This window comes from Vicugna pacos, chromosome 18 (assembly GCF_048564905.1).
Source record: "Vicugna pacos chromosome 18, VicPac4, whole genome shotgun sequence".
Lineage (NCBI taxonomy): Eukaryota > Metazoa > Chordata > Mammalia > Artiodactyla > Camelidae > Vicugna > Vicugna pacos.
This window is the reverse complement of record NC_133004.1, coordinates 38,489,833-38,496,979: the sequence shown is the minus strand read 5'-3', so window position 1 is coordinate 38,496,979 and position 7,147 is coordinate 38,489,833. Positions and strand designations below refer to the sequence as shown.

General features: G+C 58.1%; 1 protein-coding gene across 2 annotated transcripts in view; it reads left to right on the top strand.

The window, feature by feature from the left end:
• Positions 1-506: 506 nt before the first annotated feature.
• CLIP2 (CAP-Gly domain containing linker protein 2) overlaps positions 507-7,147 on the top strand; it is a 65,389-nt gene continuing 58,748 nt past the window's right edge. For both annotated transcript variants that reach the window (XM_072943093.1, XM_072943092.1), the window contains exon 1: positions 507-826. The gene's annotated coding sequence lies outside the window, so the exon portion shown is untranslated. The remainder of the gene's footprint in view (positions 827-7,147) is intronic.

Here is a 7,147-nt window from a genome sequence, read left to right as displayed (position 1 = left end):
CAAACACGCGTTGGGAGCAGATCACCAAGACACCCGTGCCATTGGTCCCCACCCGTTCTGGCCTCAGGACAGCTCAATAAGACCTGGAGTTCGCACCTCAACTACACTGTCCTCTCCTCATCCCTTCCTGTCCAGTTCAAACGTCACCTCCCCGGTGAAGCCTTCCCGGAAACTCCAGGAACCTTCCCATCCCTCTCCGCAGCTTCCTGAGCTAACATCTCTCCCATTGGTCTGGGACATCCTTGTGAGCAGAACAAAGCTGAAGGATGCTCTTTCGCCAAACAAAATTGAAGCGCCAATAGGTGCCCCGCGCTGCTGTGGGGGCTGGCGCGCCCCGGACGCCCAGTTATTGACAGCTAGGAGCGGCGAACGAGTTCCGCCGCATTTTCCGCCCGCCCGCCCCCTTGCGGCGCGGCGCCGCGGCCTGACAAACGCGAGGCCGCGCGAGAGCGCGCCTGACCCCCGCCGCGCCAGGCCCCGCCCTCCCGCGCCCGTCCCAGCGCCGGCCCCTTTTGTTCCCTCCCGGAGCCCGGCCGCTCGCTCCGCTACCGCTCGGCTCGGCTCGGCTCGGCAGCCGGGAGCTCAGGCGGCGGCCGGGGCTGCCTGGGTCAGCGCCTCTCGCCTTCCCGCCGTCGCACACGCGGCGCGAGGCCGGGGCCCCAAGCGCGAACGCGGAGTCCCCGGCGCCAGGAGGGGCTGCAGCCGGTGGGCAGCGGCGCGCGGGGAGGGGCCGCAGCATCCTCTGCCCCAGCGGCGCCCGGGTCTGGAGAGGAGGGTGCCGGGCGCCCGGGCGCCCGCCGTTCAGCCTGATGCTGGAGGGGCGAAGGTAGGAGCAGTCGGAGGAACCCCGAGGGAGGGGTTTCGCCGGGCAACAAAGGACCGAGGGATGCGGGAGGTGGCGGCAGCCCCGGCCTGGTCCGAAGCGGGGCTGCCGGCCAGGAGGCATTGTCCGGGTGTGTGAGAGGCTGAAAGGTCGGGGGCCGGCGGGTCGGCTTGAGCAGGACCTGGTCCTGGGGTGCACCCCTAACTTCCCCGTCGCTTGCAGGCCAGGATGGGGGCACTGCTGGCGTTTGGGGAACCCTTCCAGGGCTTCAGGTCCCCTTAGTGAAAACATCACCAGCACCCTCGCTGCCCTCAACGGGAGTTCGGCACATCTCCTGGGGGGCCGCCAATCCCTCCTCCCAAGGGCAGCGCTGGGCGGCTGGACCTGCCGCAGGGCTCTGGATTCAGAGATCCAGGGAGGCTGAGCCTGGTGGGCGCGGCTACACAGCCCCCTTCGCCAGACCTGGGGTCTGGGAGGACACGAAGCCCCCGCTCGGCTGTCTGGAGTCGCCTGGCCGATGCCGTCTGCAAAACTTGGTTGAAGTGCATGGTTGGTGGTGGGTAGGGGGAGACTGGGGTGGGGCGGTTTCCCGCAGGGGAGCCCCCCCAAAGCTGGCGCTCGTGGCTGGTGAGGCAGCACATTTTCTGCCCTCCCCACAGGGAGGGGCCGTGGCCGCGCGGAGGATGCTTCGCTGGGCCTCCAGGGCCCTCCCGTTTGGGTCCTTCAGACGGAGCCTGGGCGGGGCGGGTGCCCACTGGGCACTGCCACGCAAGCCTCAGCCCCACCCTGGGAAAGACAGGCAGAGAGGGTACCTTGTGGTACCCAAGCAGCTTCCTGAGCTAACACAACCAGCAGCAAATCCCCCAACCTCTGAGATACTTCTCCCTTCTGGGTGAGAAATGGGAGTCCAGAATGAGGGTGGCTGCCCTTGCCCTTATAAGATACCCAAGGGAGGCTAGTAGGGGTGGTGCTGGCCTATGGCTGCAGGCAGAGGAGAAGGGTGAAGGGAGTACCACACGGGGCAAGACTCCCCACCAGTTGTAATGTAAACAATGAGCCTTTCATTCATCCAGCTGCTGTCACCTGGCCCAGCACTGCCAGGGGCTGGCAGGTACACAGGCTTGGGGCCTTATTGCCCCCAGGAAACATAGCCCAGCAGTATTTGCTGAGTGCAGGGATGAGGGAGCTGGGAGCACAGAGGAGGGACACCTGGAGGATGGGGTGGATCAGGAAGCTTGATAGAGCCCACTGTAGAAGTTTAATGCCAGAGGGGACTCGAGGGAGAGGAATAGCGTAGGCAAGGGCTTGGAGTCAGAAAAGGAGGCAGTAGGCCTGGTGGCTGGTGGGTTAGAGGAACAGCAAAGGATTTAGGTGTGGGGTTTAAGGCAGGGGAAGTTCTACTGAGGGAAGGGACTGTTCCGTCCCTCCTACTTACCCAGGTGGGGCTCTTTAGACGCCCTTCTCCAGAAGCCCGGTATGCATTGGCATCTGAGGTTCCTGGCCTGGGAGGGGTGTTGGGGTACAGGTTCTGGGACTGGTGGAGGGGTTTGGGACGTAGAGGAGTTTCAAAGACAGAAGAGCCTGGCGAAGGGGACCGGGAGGGAATGTGCACGTGTAAGCTCTGAGTTGCAGCCAGCAGGCTGAGAAGGAGGTTCCTGGAATTCTGTACCCAGAGCCTGAAATCCCAAGTTGGGGATCCACCCACTTGGGAGGCATCAATCCCTTTTCAGCATCTGCTGTCCACTTTGAGGATTTAAAGTTTGGATGCTGAAGCCTGACAGCCTGGGTTCAAATCCCAGCTCTGCCACCTACTAGCTGTGTGACCTCAGACAAATCACTGTATCTCTCTCTGCCTCAATTTCCCCATATATAAAATGAGGAAACTTAAAGTACCTACCTTTTAGGGCTGTTGAGAATTGAATGAATGGATGTGTGTATGTACTGTGATGGAGCCAATGCCCAGGGTTTGTTATTGCTGCTGTACTGGATGGTCCCCCAGCCTTCATCCACACACACAAGTGGCCCATTCCCTCCCCAGCTATTAGTCCCCTGTCAGGCAGTCCTCCTGTCAGCCCCGCCCAAGGCCCTGCTGTTCTCGGCCTCAGTGCAGCCTCCTCCCTGGGCTGCTCTCTCTGCTCTAGTCTAGCCTCCCTTGGTGATGGGAAGGCCACCACCCCCGCAGTCCCAGCCATCCCTGCTCCCTCTGCTCTGGCCCTGCCACCCTAAAGATTGATCTTGCCCTCTTGATACCATCTACCTATCTCTGCTTCCATGCCTGGAGAAGAGAAGCTGCATTCTTGACCCTGTTGGTTCCCTGCTGTCTTAGTTCTAGCTGTTACAGCAAAATACTACAGACTGGGTGGCTTTTAAACAACAAATTTATTTCTCATGGTTCTGGAAGCTGGAAGCCTGAGATCAGGGTGCCAGTAAGGTTGGGTGAGGGCCCTCTTCCGTGTCAGCCTTACTTCTGGATCCTCAAGTGGTGGAAGGGGTGAGGGAGCTCCCTGGGCTCTCTTTTACAAGGGCACTAATCCCATTTGTGAGGCATCACCTAATCACCTCCCAAAGGCCCACCTCCTAATACTATTGCCCTGGGGTCTAGGATTTCAACCTGTGAATTTGGAGAGGACACAGTCAGACCAAAGCACCTACCCAGTGGTCCTTGGGAGAATGTCAGTCTTTGTGTAGTTTAAAAAAAACCTTAATGCATACTGAGTGCTTACTCTGCCAGGAACTGTTATAAGCTCTTTATTCATTTTGGGGGGGGGAGGAGGTAATTAAGTTTATTTGTTTATTTATTTTAGTGGAGGTACTGGGGATTGAACTCAGGACCTTGTGCGTGCTAAGCATGCACTCTACCACTGAGCTATACCCTCCCCCGCTTAAGCTCTTTAAATACATATATTAGTTTGTGCATATCTTGTCTACATTTTACAGATGTAGAGAAGCTTGCCTGTTTGCTCCCCATGTATTTGTTAAGCCTGGAAGACAGGCTTCCTTCCACCCCGCCCCACTCCCACCCCTCAACACACACCTACCTACCTAGTTCATTTCCTGGAAGGAAGATTCTGGCCATGCCTTCCTCTGACACCTCCACCCCACTGGCTCAGGTACAAAGTCCAGACACTATCTGGCTCTCAGGGCCCACCCTGAGCTGGCTGTGCCTTGCCTTCCCAGCACAGCTTTACCTAGATAGGCCTCACCTTTTACAAACTGATCAGTGAACTTGGCTTGATGGGCAGGCCTGGCCTTGAGCAGGACGGTGGGGGGAGGGCCCTGACACGTGTGTTTGGATTATTTTGTTGCAGGGAACAGGAACCGCCTCCAATTAGGTTAAGTGAAAGGGGAGTTAAGAGGAAAGGAACTTTGCAGGAAACAATTGCAGGCAGCAGCCTGGCTCCCCCAGGACCCGGGAAGCTGGCAGGCAGCCCCTCCTCCGGCTTTCCTCTCTCTGGACTGCGGAGTCATCTTCTCTGTCCTCTCCGGTGCATCTGTCTCTTCTCTCCCTGTAGGCTGCTCTCTGGGTTGCCGACGTGGCCATCCAGAATGGTGGCTTCAGCTTAAGGCCGCAGGACCACGCAAGGGGCTCCCTTCAGTCTGTGGGTGCCAGAGACAGGAATGGACCCGGCCTGGGTGAGGGCACCCACCCCATCCCCCCGGCTGGTGGAGGGTAGGCCACGTAGTCTCTGGGGCTGGGGGTGGGAGACAGTGCTGGGACAGCGTCGGGTGGGGTGGGGGGTGTGCTGGGGGGGATGGGTGAGTGGGGGGCACAGCCGCCCCTGGGGGCCCACCGCTGGCCTCTCCAGCCCTGGCTCAGGAGCAGAGGGTACACTCTTTCCTCAGCCCCTGGGGACTGAAGGGGGGGCCGGTTGTCATCAGGGGACCCACCCTGCCCCACCACTCTTCTCTGGGCAGCACTGCCAGGGTTGGCCCACAGAAACAGTAACCCAGAACTCATGTTTTCAGAGGAAATGCTTTAAACTGGTAATGAAACATTTCCTCTCTGAATGAAAAGAACATACCAGGTGGTTTTTATTAACAAGGCATAAACTTGGGGCCTTGGCCACTTAACATCTTCCGTTTTCACTGAGCAGCTCTGGCTCTAGCCCTGGAATCTACCTGTGACTCCAACTGCAGCCCAGAAAGACACCCACTTCTCATTCCCTCCACTCTTTGCCCTTTTGGCTCCTTCTCTGTGAGAGGGGGAAGTGTGAGGCTCACAACGCGCGCCTGGGTTTCTAATCTCTCCTCCCTGAGGGTGTGACCCTGAGGTGTCCAGGGCCAATCTGCTCCTGCGTGCACCCAGCCTGGCCCTAGCTCCTCCCCAGGGTACCCCAGCCCCGCCCTCCAACATCCAGCACCAAGGGTGGACGCGGGTGATGGCTGGCTGGAAACCAGCCCCTCGGTGTTGGGATACCTTCGTTTTGGAGCCTGCCTTCAAGAAGCTTTTGCTGAATTAGGAAGACATCAGCCCCCTTCCTGAAAGTGTAAACCACATCAGTACCTTTGAGGAACATTTTAAGGCCAGGGTAGGAGAGATACCTCCGTGCTCAGCGGGGTCACCGCCCCGGCAATGGTTCAAGTCATCACAAGGGTTACATGGAGAGAGGGAGGAGGCAAGGCACGGGGTGGTTGGGAAGGACAAGAGGGAGGACAGGACTGGGCTGTGCCTTGAAGGATGGGCAGACTTGGGGCAGATTAGGACCCCCTTCCTGACGGGCACAGAGGGAGAAAAGTAAAGTAGAGTTTTGGGCAGCAGAGCAGAGTGTCTGCTCGGGGCTCAGCGTGAGGTCGGGCGTCTGGTTGTGGGACCCTGTGATGAAGGAGGGAATGACATTTGGTGTCTTCTGAATTTTTTTTTTTTTTTGCTACCTTGTATCTTGATCCCATTCAGGCTGTCCCCTTTCCTGCTGTAGACAGGTCCTGGCATAAATTTGTCTGTGGTTTCACTCACTCCTCTCACATTCAGTTTCTTTCAAACCAAGGGCTGTGCTGGGCACTGGGAACACGGGGCAGAGGATGGAAGATGTCCTCAAAGGTCTTGTGTGTTCTTTGTCTGATTCCAGAAAGGACCTGAGATGATTTAAAAAGATAAATGCAGTATAACAAGATGAAAAAGACGTGAAAAAATCAGGGCAAGAGGAAACCCAGGGCAGCAAATATCAGATGAAGCTGGAGGGGGCTGCTGCACCTTCTCTTGGCAGTAATTTGACTCCGAGCTTTCTAGCAGCCAGATCCAAGGGGGATAAGGAGTTTGGAGTGGCTTCGTACTGTCACATTGTCTGGTGTAAGCCCGTGCTATATATAACATGACTGCCTAAGTGAGGGGCAGAAACTCCAGGGCGGGGCTGGACAACGTGGTCCTGGGTAGGGTCCCAGGCAAAAAAAGGTCCAGACTGCAGAGGGTGGGGGAGGATGGCAGCCGCCTCTGAGCTTTCTAATCCCCCTCCTGGAGGGTCCTTACCAGCAGCGGCAGGGGAGCCGGGGGCTGGGGCTGGCATTGCTGCTGATCCTTTCCACGAGGGCCTGAGGGCCTAATGGGCTGCAGGGTTTGATGAGACCCTGTGAACCAGGACTAGTCTCTGCCGGAGAATCCCCATCCTGCTAGGATGCCGGGGGTGGGGAGAGGGCTGGGATACAAGGGTGTGTGCAGAGAGCCCTGGGTGTACCCACTGGGCCCCTGGAGTTGGTTAAGGGATACAAGAAGGGTGAAGGTGTGCTGGTAGGCCAGAGGCAGGCGGGGGCTGGGCCTGCTGGCAGAGGTGCCACAGACTTAAGCCCTGAGGCACCCTGCTAGCCTCCTGCTTCAGTCTGTGCCCTTGTTCCCCCAACCTGGTGCCTGGAGGAGATGGTCTTAGTTCTGAGGGAGTAAATAGAAGGGGTTAAGAACATAAACTCCGTTGCCAGAGGACCTGAGTTCAAATCCCACCTCTGCCATTGCTCAGTTGCGTCACCCTGGGCAAGCGACTTGCCGGCTCTGGGCCTCAGTTTCCTCATTGGTAAAGTGCAGCTCGTTGAACTGCACCTCCTTCACAGGGCTGTCGTGAAGACTGAGCAAGTTAATATCTATAAAGGCTTAGATGTGCTTGCAGTGGGACCAGTGTTACCGATCGGTGGCTCCTTGGGCTGGAACAACTCGGTAGGGGTAGAGCCCCATCCCACCCGCATCCCTGCACCCAGTACACCTGCACAGTTTCCCAGTCAGGCACAGTGAAGCGCACACTCCTGTGATGGAGAGAGTGGGCATGGGGTTCCCCTCACTGCAGTGGGCCAGCCCTGGGGGTGGGGATGCTTAGCAGCTCCCATTAATGTTGCTATTGACAG